Raw genomic sequence first — 15,479 nt, 5'->3', positions numbered from 1 at the left:
GGTTTACTATTTTATTTGGGCATTTTTATTTTTCAGAAATGTGGTGGGTACTCTCTTCATTCGCAGGACTTTATCCTGCTAGATGTTCCAAATGTCTGAAATGAATTTGGTAGAAGGGTACTCTGCGCCATCTGCTTGGAACGCCTGAAATACTTTTAATCTGGAAGAATTTGTCCCGATTGGTGTTTAAACCATTGAAGTATTTTCAAGCTGATTCCCTGACCTGCCATTGTTTTTAATTATCTGTTTTATGATTTTGTTATACTCTTGTCAATTCTTTATTTTTTTTACTAGATTACCTGTAGTTTTTCATGTTTGTCAGTAATTGTGTAATGACTTGGTGCTGCCTATCTTGGCCAGGATGCGCTTGAAAAATAGATTTCAAATCTCAATGAGCCCTTCCTGGTTAAATAAATAAAACTATGGAGAGAGCTGAAAACAGCAGTTGGAGGGCACCCCTTTTGATGGGTATAATTTTTGACACACAAAGACCCAAACGGGGTGCCACATGCAACCATGTTCTAGTTCAGGGATGGCAATTTTGTCCATGCCGTTCTGTTAAGTGTTTTTATGTAAACTTAAATCAAATTGGTTCTGCAAATCCAATAAGGTGTGGATATCAAGTTGTTTAATTTCAATTTACTTTAGAATAAATATGAAATTGATTAAAGTGCCAGGGTGCCTATACAAAGTATTGTGGAAATTGCTGATTGAGCTCAAGATAGCACTATGGCAATATAGGAATTGAGGGAGCTTTCACACTTATATTTGAACACGTGGAAGTGCAATGGAAATTAGCATTGTGTACAGTACTGTTACAAATTCAGTGTCGAGCTTCAAGGAAACCAAAACAAGTATTTGATACAAAAATGAAGTACTAAATATTCTATACAAAAATGCTGAGTTGGAGCGATATAGTAGTGTCACTGCATTAATTGATTCTAGTAGTGGTTGGAGTCGTGATCTTGCCATCCGGGTCTGATGACTACTGCCTTTTCTTGAGGCTGGTGCCATTGGTCGAGGCGGAGTGGCCATTTGGATGACTGGACTTGATGTGGCTCTGCTCAAAAGTAAGCTTATTGTGTTTGCTGGGCCGTCTTTTTCTGTAGGTCTAGGATCAAAGCATTTGGACTCCAGTCAACGTCGAATCATTGAGAAACTAACAAACATTCAGCAATGCCTTTAAATCAAGCCCTAATGTAACAAAGACCATGGTTGTGTTTGTTAGGCACCAAATGGACAAACAGGGAGGGACTACCTGGACTTTTCCAATAACACATTTTGTGTTGCAAAACAAAGCATTTTTCTTGTAACATGACCCTGTTTAAATCCACTGGTCATGTGAAGTTGGCCCCAGTCATTACTGTACCTGAATGTAGATGTTGACAAAGAGGATGACGAGGGTGGCCATGTAGGGGACCTGGATGAGCAGGCGTCTGATGGGAAAACCCACAGGGGACGATGACTGCACTCAGGGTGTGTATGATGGACAGTAGAAACTGGACCTGACGGAAAATAAAGAGTTGTCATTCCTCTAACATGCTTGGATCTTATCATCCCATGTTGTTGGTTAATGAAGACACTAAAAAGCATTTCTTAGTCTAGAGGGGTTCCTAAACTAGAGATTAGAAGGGTAGCTCCCTTAATGAGAGTTAAGGGGTTCTTGCATCCTGCCTAAAAGCTGCTTGTTGACAGGATATATCTTTTTTTTTACATCCATGTGGATGCTGAAAGAGGGGCATCATTATCGTTCAGACAGAAAAGTGAACTAGAGGGACCAGTGTACTCACCAGCTGAGCCTGAGTCAGGTAGCGCTTCTACCAGAGGTAATTCTGCATGGAGGGTGTTGTGGACAGGCTGTAATAGGAGTACATACACACATGGATGAAAGTGTTCAGAGTTGGCCCAAAGAAACCTTGAAAGAAGACATTGGAGATATTTGACCAACCCTTTCATTGAAGTCCTTCAGTTTGGTCTGTCACTGTCACAAAGGCAACAAAATGTGAGAAAAGGAATAAACCAGAATTTGCAAATTGCTTGAAGCAGGGAGGGACATTTTTTATATATTTTTTTATTTCACCTTTATTTAACCAGGTAGGCTAGTTGAGAACAAGTTCTCATTTGCAACTGCGACCTGGCCAAGATAAAGCGTAGCAATTCGACACATACAACAACAAAACATACAGTCAATAATACAGTAGAACAAAAGAAAACAAAAAGTGTATATATACAGTGAGTGCAAATGAGGTAAGCCTCTTGCTCCTACCTGGCACGCAGGCGTCCCATCTAGAGCTCTGGAAATGCAAATGCGCTACGCTAAATGCTAATAGTATTAGTTAAAACTCAAACGTTCATTAAAATACACATGCAGGGTATTGAATTAAAGCTACACTCGTTGTGAATCCAGGCAACAAGTCAGATTTTTAAAATGCTTTTTGGCGAAAGCATGAGAAGCTATTATCTGATAGCATGTAACACCCCAAAAGACCCGCAGGGGACATAAACAAAATAATTAGCATATTCGGCGCTACACAAACCGCACAATAAAATATAAAACATTCATTACCTTTGACCATCTTCTTTGTTGGCACTCCTAGATGTCCCATAATCACTATTGGGTCTTTTTTTCGATTAAATCGGTCCATATATAGTCTAGATATCGATCTATGAAGACTGTGTGATAAACGGAAAAAAATAGCGTTTCATAACGTAACGTAATTTTTTAAAATTCAAAAAGTCGACGATAAACTTTCACAAAACACTTCAAAATACTTTTGTAATGCAACTTTAGGTATTAGTACACGTCAATAAGCGATAAAATTCATCAGGAGGCGATGTAAATTCTATAGGTGTCCGTCTCGAAAAAATGTCTGGAGAGAGCTCGACCAAAACATCCGGTCGGAGACCAGAGGGAATCGGTTCCCTTGATTCGGTTTGACCAAGAATCAAAGCTGAATCAAATGACAAGACTCTAGACATCGTGTGGAAGCTGTAGGCACTGCAACCTCGGCCTCATTTAATTCGGTTCACTTTGAACAATTCCTGGAAGTAGCGCAAGGATATTTATTTCCATTTTCAGTGATCAGATTTTCCTGCACTTTTCGATGAAACGCACGTTCTGTTATAGTCACAGCCGTAATTTAACCAGTTTTATAAACGTCTGAGTGTTTTCTATCCACACATACTAATCATATGCATATACTATATTACTGGCCTGAGTAGCAGGGCGCTGAAATGTTGCGCGATTTTTAACAGAATGTTCGAAAAAGTAGAGGTTCGACTTAACAGGTTAAGGAAATAAATAGGCCATGGTGGCGAAGTAATTACAATATAGCAATTAAACACTGGAATGGTGGATCGGCAGAAGATGAATGTGCAGGTAGAGATACTTGGGTGCAAAGGAGCAAAATAAATAAATACCAGTATGGGGATGAGGTAGGTAGATAGCCTATCTGTAAACAGCCCATCTAAGTACAGGTGCAGTGATCTGTAAATTGCTCTGACAGCTGGTGCTTAAAGCTAGGGAGATGTGAGTCTCCAGCTTCAGAGAATTTTGCAATTCGTTCCAGTCATGGGCAGCAGAGACTTGGAAGGAAAGATGACCAAAGGAGGAATTGGCTTTGGGGGTGACCAGTGAGATATACCTGCTAGAGCGCGTGTTACGAGTGGGTGCTGCTATGGTGACCAGTGAGCTGAGATAAGGCGGGGCTTTACCTAGCAGAGACTTGTAGATAACCTGTAGCCAACCTCAACCAACGAGAGAGTACAGGTCGCAATGGTGGGTAATGTATGGGGCTTTGGTGATAAAACGGTTGGCACTGTGATAGACTGCAACCAGTTTGTTGAGTAGAGTGTTGGAGGCTATTTTATAGATGACATCACCAAAGTCGAGGATCGGTAGGATGGTCAGTTTTACGAGGGTATGTTTGGCAGCATGAGTGAAGGATGCTTTGTTGCAATATAGGAAGACGATTCTAGATTTAATTTTGGATTGGAGATGCTTAATGTGAATCTGGAAGGAGAGTTTACAGTCTAACCAGACACCCAGGTATTTGTAGTTGTCCACATATTGTAAGTAGTGATGCTGGTCGGGCGAGCAGGTGCAGGCAGCGATTGATTGAAAAGCATGCATTTAGTTTTACTTGCGTTTAAGAGCAGCTGGAGACCACGGAAGGAGAGTTGTATGGAATTGAAGCTTGCCTGGAGGGTTGTTAACACAGTGTCCAAAGAAGGGCCAGAGGTATACAGAATGGTGTATTCTGCATGGAGGTGGATCAGAGACTCACCAGCAGCAAGAGCGACCTCATTGACGTATACAGAGAAGAGAGTCGGTCCAAGAATTGAACCCTGTGGCACCCCCATAGAGACTGCCAGAGGTCCGGACAGCACACCCTCCGATTTGACACACTGAACTCTATCAGAGAAGTAGTTGGTGAACCAGGCGAGGCAATCATTTGAGAAACCAAGGCTGTCGAGTCTGCTGATGAGGATGTGGTGATTGACAGAGTCGAAAGCTTTGGCCAGATCAATGAATACGGCTGCATAGTGATGTTTCTTATCGATGGCGGTTAAGATATCGTTTAGGACTTTGAGCGTGGCTGAGGTGAACCCATGACCAGCTCTGAAACCAGATTGCATAGCAGAGAAGGTATGGTGAGATTCGAAATGGTTGGTAATCTGTTTGTTGACTTGGCTTTCGAAGACCTTAGAAAGGCATGGTAGGATAGATATAGGTCTGTAGCAGTTTGGGTCAAGTGTGTCCCCCCCTTTGAAGAGGGGGATGACCGCAGCTGCTTTCCAATCTTCGGAAATCTCAGACGACATGAAAGAAAGGTTGAACAGGCTAGTAATAGGGGTGGCAACAATTTTGGCAGATAATTTTAGAAAGAAAGGGTCCAGATTGTCTAGTCCGGCTGATTTGTAGGGGTCCAGATTTTGCAGCTCTTTCAGAACATCAGCTGAACGGATTTGGGAGAAGGAGAAATGGGGAAGGCTTGGGCGAGTTGCTGTGGGGGGTGCAGTGCTGTTGATCGGGGTAGGAGTAGCCAGGTGGAAAGCTTGGCCAGCCGTAGAAAAATGCTTATTGAAATTCTCAATTATGGTGGATTTATCAGTGGTGACAGTGTTTCCTATCTTCAGTGCAGTGGGCAGCTGGGAGGAGGTGTTCTTATTCTCCATGGACTTTACAGTGTCCCAGAACTTTTTTGAGTTAGTGTTGCAGGAAGAAATGTTCTGCTTGAAAAAGCTAGCCTTGGCTTTTCTAACTGCTTGTGTATAATGGTTTCTAGCTTCCCTGAACAGCTGCATATCACGGGGGCTGTTCAATGCTAATGCAGAACGCCATAGGATGTTTTTGTGTTGGTTAAGGGCAATCAGGTCTGGGGAGAACCAAGGGCTATATCTGTTCCTGGTTCTACATTTTTTGAATGGGGCATGTTTATTTAAGATGGTTAGGAAGGCATTTAAACAAAATATCCAGGCATCCTCTACTGATGGGATGAGATCAATATCCTTCCAGGATACCCTGGCCAGGTCGATTAGAAAGGCCTGCTCGCTGAAGTGTTTCAGGGAGCGTTTGACAGTGATGAGTGGAGGTCGTTTGACCGCTGACCCATTACGGATGCAGGCAATGAGGCAGTGATCGCTGAGATCTTGGTTGAAGACAGCAGAGGTGTATTTAGAGGGCAAGTTGGTTAGGATGATATCTATGAGATTGCCTGTGTTTAAGGCTTTGGGGAGGTACCTGGTAGGTTCATTGATAATTTGTGTGAGATTGAGGGCATCAAGTTTAGATTGTAGGATGGCTGGGATGTTAAGCATGTTCCAGTTTAGGTCGCCTAGCAGCACGATCTCTGAAGATCGATGGGGTGCAATCAGTTCACATATGGTGTCCAGAGCACAGCTGGTGGTCTATAGCAGGCGGCAACGGTGAGAGACTTGTTTTTAGAGAGGTGAAAGTAGAAGTTCAAATTGTTTGGGTACAGACCTGGATAGTAGGACAGAACTCTGCAGGCTATCTTTGCAGTAGATTTCAACACCGCCCCCTTTGGCAGTTCTATCTTGTCTGAAAATGTTGTAGTTTGGGATTAAAATTTCAGAATTTTTGGTGGTCTTCCTAAACCAGGATTCAGACACAGCTAGAACATCCGGGTTGGCAGAGTGTGCTAAAGCAGTGAATAGAACAAACGTAGGGAGGAGGCTTCTAATGTTAACATGCATGAAACTATAAAATAGCATCAAGGTATAATGTACAGACAAAGGTATGGTAGGATGTGAATACAGTGGAGGTAAACCTAGGTATTGAGTGATGAAGAGAGAGATATAGTCTCTAGAAACATCATTGAAACCAGGAGATGTCATTGCATGTGTGGGTGGTGGAACTAATAAGTTGGATAAGGTATAGTGAGCAGGACTAGAGGCTCTACAGTGAAATAAGCCAATAAACACTAACCAGAACAGCAATGGACAAGGCATATTAACATTAAGGAGAGGCATGCTTAGTCGAGTGATCAAAAGGGTCCAGTGAGTAGAGAGGTTGGTTGGGGGTCACGGCGATTTAGACAGCTAGCCAGGCCATCGGTAGCAAGCTAGCATAGGATGGAGGTCTGTTATTAGCCACCTCTTGCATTTCGTCAGTAGATTAGTAGGGTTCCGTGTGGTAGAGGGGATTAATCCAAATCACACAAAAAAAACAATAGAGATAGTTATAGAGGCCCAAGAAGAAAAATAATAATAATAAAAATAAACAAATAAATAGTCTGTCTATTCAGATAGCAGCCGATAAGACAGCTAACGGTTAGCGGGCCGCAGATGGGCGTTCAGGTACGTCGCGACGGAGGAGCCAGCCGGATAACTCCTTCGGGTAGATAACGTCGGCAGTCCAGTTGTGAAGGCCCGGTGGGGCTCCGTGTAGGCAGTAAAACGGGTCCGGATAGGTGATTGTAGCCCAGGAGTGATTGATGGAACTCTTCAGCTGGCTAGCTCCGGAATAATTGATGTTTGCTCCGGAATCGACGAAAGCCGATAGTCACACGGAGAGCAGCTAGCTAGCTGTGAGATCCAGGTATGAATGTCCAGAGTTAGCGGTTGAAATCCAGAGACATGGAGAGAAAAATTGGTCCGGTATGTTCCGAGCCGCGCTGCGCCGTACAAAACTGGTGATAGATTTTCGAGCTAAAGGATAGCTGATGACCACAAGCCGTGGTTAGCTGAATACTGACGATTAGCCAGTAAAGAAGCTAACTAGCTTCTGATTAGCTTCTGGATTAGCTTCTGATTAGCTTCTGGATTAGCTTCTGGCTAGCTTCTGGCTAGTTTCTGGCAAGCTTCTTGGAGGATTACAGATTTGAGGTAAATAATACTTTTTTTATAAATATAAATTGGTGAGGCGGGTTGCAGGAGAGTGTATTGAAGATGAGTTTATGGAAAATTAAAAAATATATATAAAAAGGTATGTAAAAAAGTTGTATATATATATATATTTAAAAAAAATATATAAAAAGGTATGTGAAAAAGTTGTGTGTGTGTGTGTGTGTGTATATATATATATATATAAATATATATATAAATATATAAATAAATATATAAATATATATATAAATATATATATAAATATATAAATATATATATATATATATATATATAAATATATATATATATATATAAATATATAAATATATATATATATATAAATATATAAATATATATATATATATATATATATATAAATATATAAATATATATATATTTATATATATATATATATATATATATATAAATATATATATATATATAAATATATATATATATATAAATATATATTTATATATATATATATATAAATATATATATATAAATATATATTTATATATATATATATATTTATATATTTATATTTATATATATAAATATATATATATATATTTATAAATATATATATAAATATATATATAAATATATATTTATATATTTATAAAATATATATAAATATATAAATATATATTTATATATTTAAATATATATTTATATATTTAAATATATATTTATATATTTAAATATATATATATTTATATATATAAATATATATATAAATATATATATTTATATATATATATATTTATATATATATTTATATATATATATAAATATATATATATATATATATATATATATATATATATATAAATATATATATTTATATATATATTTATATATATAAATATATATATATTTAAATATATAAATATATATATATATATAAATATATATAAATATATATATATAAATATATATATATAAATATATATTTATATAAATATATATATAAATATATATATATAAATATATATATATAAATATATATATATAAATATATATATATAAATATATATTTATATATATAAATATATATTTATATATATAAATATATATTTATATAAATATATATTTATATATATATATATTTATATAAATATATATTTATATATTTATATATTTATATAAATATATATTTATATATTTATATATTTATATAAATATATATTTATATAAATATATATTTATATAAATATATATAAATATATATACACGGGACAAGACGAGATCAAATCAAATCAAATTTATTTATATAGCCCTTCGTACATCAGCTGATATCTCAAAGTGCTGTACAGAAACCCAGCCTAAAACCCCAAACAGCAAGCAATGAAGGTGTAGAAGCACGGTGGCTAGGAAAAACTCCCTAGAAAGGCCAAAACCTAGGAAGAAACCTAGAGAGGAACCAGGCTATGTGGGTGGCCAGTCCTCTTCTGTCTGTGCTGGGTGGAGATTATAACAGAACATGGCCAAGATGTTCAAATGTTCATAAATGACCAGCATGGTCGAATAATAACAAGGCAGAACAGTTGAAACTGGAGCAGCAGCACAGTCAGGTGGACCGGGGACAGCAAGGAGTCATCATGTCAGGTAGTCCTGGGGCACGGTCCTAGGGCTCAGGTCCTCCGAGAGAGAGAAAGAAAGAGAGAATTAGAGAGAGCATATGTGGGGTGGCCCGTCCTCTTCTGGCTGTGCCGGGTGGAGACGTCTGAACTGCTATGCCATCTTGGAATACTATATATATACACACACAAACACTTTTTTTGGTTACTACATGATTCCCTATGTGTTATTTCATAGTTTGATGTCTTCACTAATTGTAAAAATAAAGCAAAACCCTGGAATGAGTAGGTGTGTCCAAACCTTTGACTGGTACTGTATATAAATAAATGAATCTAATAAATCTAATAGGATTTCTATGACCTTTACACACTGTAGATTCCTTTAATGCCAGAGGGCCTTTTCACACACACACACACACACACGTTTGGAGGGGTGAAGAAACCTCACTTTGAGGCATCATCTCTTTGTTTTCAGAGTGAATAATTTATCGAAGCATCAGCATCACTTTCGCCCACTGTATAATACTAGGATGTTTTTAACATAGATGTCTTCCGACTTGTCTGACAGTCAAAGGCTCTTTTATACCTACAGTTTCTCAGTAAGACACACTCTACCACCAGATATCCATTCTAGGGGTATTGTTTATTAGTGCATGCCATGGAAAACATTTTAAAACATTTTGCAATGTAACATTTAAATGAGTCTTTCTTATTGGAGAAGTCTAGGTAATTCCTGTTTCAGTCTTTTTCTTCCGTTTGATCCCTAATTAACATGACCCAGGGTATCAAGGCACTCAATAGCCCAAACTCATCCACAGAATTCTCTCTTCATGCGGTTTGTCTTAGAACAACTTACCTCAACCAGCATGTAGAGGGAGAGCATGGATACAGAGAAGTTGTACACTAGTAAAACACCCTTGAGTGAGTACGATGGTATGTTCCTAGTGTATTTTGGTCCCAGGTATACTATGAGGAGGTAGACGATGGTGAAGGAGAGGGTGGGGAGGTACGAGTCCAACAGAAGCCATCCTCGTACTCTGGAGTCTCAGGGCAAGAAGGAGAACACAGTGAACGATCGCCGTTTGCCACACCCTAATCTGTTTCACCTGTTTTTGTGCTTGTCTCCACCCCTCACCAGGCGTTGCTCATGTTCCTCATTATCCCCAGTGTATTTATACCTGTGTTCTCTGTTTGTCTGTTGCCAGTTCGTTTTGTTTTGTCAAGCCTAGCAGCGTTTTTTCCAGTGCTGATGTCTGTCTCTAGTGCCTGTTTTCTAGCTTTCCCGGTTTTTGACCATTCGGCCTGCCCTGACCCTCAGCCTGCCTGCAGTTCTGTACCTTGTCACACCATCCTGGACTACTGACTACTGCCTGTCGTTTACCTGCCCCCCTTTTTTTTGTAAATTTTGTTACATTGAAACTGTCTGCATCTGGGTCTTCTCCTGAGCCTTGACACCGCTAGTATTGTCATCCAATCACATCTCATTATTACTCCATTGAAACCGTGACTGCTCAACCGGTCATAGGCAAAAAGATCTGATATTAAACTCTATTTGAACTGATTATAAACATATATAGTCTGTTGTTAATATGATTTTTATATGATTAGAGTCCCTTATAGTAGCCTAGTTGAATGGTTTATAACTAAATACAACATACTGCTATAAAGGATAACAAGACTGTTGACGAATTGTTATTAACAAACTTAAATATAAATAGAGTCGTGTTTATACATGACCAGAAACGTCCTACACATGATCTATGTACCAGATAATGTACATTCAAATCAGTTTATTGAATTTCACTATGTCCTTGTCTATGAACTTAATGGTTCATAAATTGAATATGAGAAATCTATAAAAAATAACAAGACAGACTAATTGTTAATATAAATAAAGTATGTCACCATGTTCGTGAACTAATGGGGCGTGAACAAGCTGTCACTGCTTTTATTTTCATAGTTAAGGGTGTTGTTTTCCTACTATTGGGGGGATTTCTTTTCCATAGCAGCTTCGCCTTGACTCTGGCCAATGGATCTTGTGGAGCTGAGTGGAGGCTATGACTATAAACTAATTACCAGCAGCACTTCTATCGTAACTTTCCTTGAACCTGTTATGTGGAGATAGGTAGTTACTTTTGATAAAGACGTAATATGTAAGTATTCCATAAGTGTATGTATTTACTCCTCTATTAGAGTTATGACATAGGCTATTACACCTTAATTACACAGGTATAAATCCTAATAGGTTTCTGGCCCTTCTGAATACTAGGAATCTCCACAGCGGTGCCTTATCACCTTGATTCCTAGTATTCAGAAGGGCCAGTCTGATGACATACAGTTTCCTGGATCTAGACTGCTACTCTCCTGCATGAGGTGAGCCTTGAAGGACTCTCTAATGTCAGTCACACATCAGCTGATGCTACGCTGTAGTCTGAGCAGACTTATTTTTTCAAAAAACATATTTGTAGTTTTTCAACAGCCATATTTGCAGTCTTCATTGGGAAGTACATACCTCTCGCTCCAAACACGTAGTACAAAAACGTGTTTAACCGCTTGTCCAAACTTTCTAAATGGTTCGGAAAGCAAAAGAAAAATGAAGTCACTTGCAATAAATGAGTGTGTATGTGCCACCGTGTGTCTGTTTCTATGGCATTTATCAAAATAATGCACATTACATCATAGAACCCATTTTCATGTAAACAGTCTGATTTTAGATGCCATTATGCATTGGATTACAAATGCATCAAGGTCCTCAAATGCATGGGATAAACGCCTAAAGAGTGGTCTATGTCACATTCAATGATGACTCCTGTTCTTTAAGCATCTTTGGGTTTTAGCAAAGCACTATATAAATGCTATGTATTATCAAGCAATGGACAACATGGACTCTAGCCATGCCGGAGAAGGAAGTCCTTCCTTCCTTTCTGACCTCCAACTCCTCTCCTCTCCTTTCTTCTCCTACCCTCTCCTTCGCTCTCATCTCCTTACCTTTCCTACCCTCTCCTTTGCTCTCCTACCCTGTCCTCCACTCTCCTCTCCTTACCTTTCCTCTCCTACCTTCTCCACTCTCCTTTCCTCTCCTACCCTCTCCTCCACTCGCCACTCCTTGCCTTTCCTCTCCTACCTTCTCCATTCTCTTTTCCTCTCCTACCCTCTCCTCTCCTTTCCTCTTCTACCCTCTCCTTTCCTACCCTCTCTCCTATCCTCTCCTTGCCTTTCCTCTGCACTCCTCTCCTTTCCTCTGCTACCCTCTCCTTTCCTCTGCTACCCTCTCCTTTCCTCTGCTACCCTCTCCTTTCCTCTTCTACCCTCTCCTCTTCTACCCTCTCCTCTCCTACCCTCTCCTCTCCTTTCCTCTTCTACCCTCTCCTTTCCTACCCTCTCTCCTATCCTCTCCTTGCCTCTCCTCTGCACTCCTATGCTTTCCTCTACTCCATTCTTGTCTACTCCTCTTTCCTCTGGTCCAGGGAGCTGGCCAGACTAGGCCTACACTCTGGACAAGTGACCTTCAATTATCCATTGATCTATGGCCCCCAGCTCTGACATGAGCATAATCAGGTTAAAACACCTTATTTCCATGAAAACGATCTCCCACATATAAGTGAAGTGTTATCAGAACAACGCATTCCACCTCCTGTGGAGAGATGACCCAACCGACCAAAGCTGTTATGGGGTGATGGATTTCTGATACAGAGGTGAGGAGTACAACTTGTGGCCTGTCCTCGGCTCTTTGGTGTCACCATATTGACAACTCCTGTCCTGTCCAGCAGCACTTAGTGTCACTTATCTCATTAAACTAAGCTGAGAGGTTAAACTATCCCTTAGGCCTACAGACAGACAGGCAGGCAGGACTGGCCACTTCGATAGAGAGCCATCAATGAGAGTCAGAGCACACCATTCATTTTACTTTCTCCGAATAACCAGATTTCATATTGTTGATAAGCCATAACACAGTTCAGCAAGAACTATTGAGCATTTTGTGAAGAGAACAACTGGGTTATTCAAATAATATATCAATGAGAAATGTCATCTCAGCACCCAGAAACAAATCAGCTGTGCAGTCACGAGGAGATAGGCGAAAAGTAACTTTTTCATACATTTTGTTGCACATGCCTGTGGTAATTGGCCTGAAATACATAGCTTGTTGTGAAGTAGGTCTAGGTATGAAACTTTGCCATATGGTGTTCTCTTTTGTTCTCAGATTCTTTACATTGTTACTTGGCTGTCTTGTCTACTCTTTGTCTTTTTTTTACCTGGCTTAGCTTCTAGCAGGTACTCTAAGCTATAACTACTCAAATTTGGTTCAGATTGTCAGTGTCTCTCCTTACACGAAGTGCAGTGTTACCGTAAGAATTCCCCCATGGGCATCGACATGGTAATAGTTAGCCCAATTTTTTTCCTTTGTATTTTTAATCAAGGAATGAAATGGTGGTATGTATTGGTAAGAACCTGAATTGGTGGTCACATCTGAAGGGCCAGGATTTAGGATTAGCTGTGACTGGAAGGACAGGAAGTATTTTAGTGTGCATCTCAGTAGCCCAGAGCAGCTTTGTAATTGTTGATTTCCCAGCCTCTGGCTGACAGCATCTACAGTATGAAGTCACTCTGGCTCTTGTTTAAGTTGTTTAATAACTCATTCAGATGGATTTGGAAGTATTGTTGTGTTTCAACAGGGTTTGTTGTCAATGGTCAACCAGGCCATAACCAACTAAAATGTTGATTCCTTTAAACAATGTAATTGGTTCTTGCTGATAGAAGCACTCAACTAAAAGTGACCAACAAGCAATACATTGCAAGGCATGATTTTAAAAAAAATACCATATTAAATGTTTTCATCATACCTAGTATTTTATATCTGATAGAAGACTAGTTGACAGTGAGCACACTGCACAGATTAATAGGCTACATGCCTCATCAAAATACATATGATCTATGCGCCATGCAATAATAGCAGGCTACAACGTACACGTCCTTTAAATCAAATATGAATAGGCTAATTAATATTTTTTTTTATATGTTCAGCCTTCTACAGTAAACAAAATCAGTGCCAATGTAATAAACATGTAGCTAAGTATTGATTCGAGTTTGCAATTTGCACTTCCTATTACCTGCTTCCCATTGCCCTGACCCTCTTTCAAGTCAAATGGGAGGTCCACATTCCTTGCTGTGACATTCAACTTTTCAAAGTGTTAAAAAGAGATACTGACTCTAGTTCAAGTCAGACGATACTTCCACCTATTCAACGCACATTTAGACAAGCACAAGAATCCAGAGCAATCAAATCCCTTACACTCTCACATCAACAAGGGGTACTGTATCTTCCCTAGAATATGTGGGAAGTCTGTGCCAAACATCACTTTACGCCCAAACATTTCCAATAGATGCCGACAGTAGGCTATAGCCTATAGGCTAGTATGCTTACCATCTCTTTTTTTCTGGGTGTAAGAAGACGAGTATTTGGTACTGCGGAGGTCAAATAGCGTTAAGATTGTGAGGCACGTTACCCTGAAGAGAGACAAATAAGCTAAAGGAAACAGAAGGTGCGCTGCCCGGGGTCCGCCTTTATAGCTCACTGTGGCACGCTTCCACAGACCCTACGAAGTATGGCCCGTCATATGCCGGTATGTGAAGCCACAACTGGGCGGTTGGGGGATGCTGAAATGACCGACAGGGACCAATCAAGGCGCACGCCAGCGTGGGCGTGGTTCCAGCAGCAGCGGCAAGGCAATCTAATCATACCTTGGAGGCTGCCGGGGTTGGACATGACGGAACAGAAGGGATGGATGGGACGGCATTGTTTTTGTATTGACGTCGATGATGCTACTGAATCGGATACTCACGTGTGAGAGAGAACCACTGGATGGATGACACCTGAGCATAGGCTGCGGGCAGGAAAAAGGCAACGTTATTGACCCGACAAAGACAGGACACTTTGCGGGATAAACCTACTATGCTCATTTTCTGCAATGTGGGATGTGAACGGCTGTATCTCCCCTGTAATGCAACTAGTGCATTCAGATGGCCTTATTCAGCAATGTAATATATTATATTTTTCAGTGCATTCAGGCAGCTTAGCGTTCATACCTCCAAATGCATTTCAGACTGTTTTCGACTGCTCGGGGAATGAGTGGAATATGACAAATTAATGGAGAAAACATGATGATGTGGGCTATTTTTGCAATAGGAATATTTTTTCTAAATTCTCTTACACACACATTGCATGGCTTAATATCATCCTTTAGGATTCATTTGAATAGGCAAACTTCCCAAACATGGAATCTTTACCCTGTGTGTCATTGACCAATGAATCGAACTTCAAGGTGTGGTTGTTGATTTGAAAACACTTTGCATAGTGCCAAGTGTTGCCATAAACCCATTTTCAATGCTGTCAGTCAGTGTAGTTCTACCCCGACAAGACAATTACCAACGTTTATAATATATTAGCCTAATATGATTGGCATTAGTATATATGTTTAGAGTTTATGATTTATTTATGAAATACAAGACTAAACATAATGGAGAGTGCATAAGAAAATATTTACAAGA

The 15,479-nt window shown here is 39.3% G+C and overlaps 1 pseudogene; it reads right to left on the bottom strand.

Moving 5' to 3' along the window:
• Positions 1–985: 985 nt before the first annotated feature.
• On the bottom strand, positions 986–14,697 carry LOC118382735 (elongation of very long chain fatty acids protein 2-like; annotated as a pseudogene).
• Between the last annotated feature and the right edge of the window lie 782 nt (positions 14,698–15,479).

This window comes from Oncorhynchus keta, chromosome 4, assembly GCF_023373465.1.
Source record: "Oncorhynchus keta strain PuntledgeMale-10-30-2019 chromosome 4, Oket_V2, whole genome shotgun sequence".
Taxonomy (NCBI): Eukaryota; Metazoa; Chordata; class Actinopteri; order Salmoniformes; family Salmonidae; genus Oncorhynchus; species Oncorhynchus keta.
The sequence above is the reverse complement of the archived record's forward strand: the minus strand, read 5'-3'. Positions and strand labels throughout refer to the sequence as shown.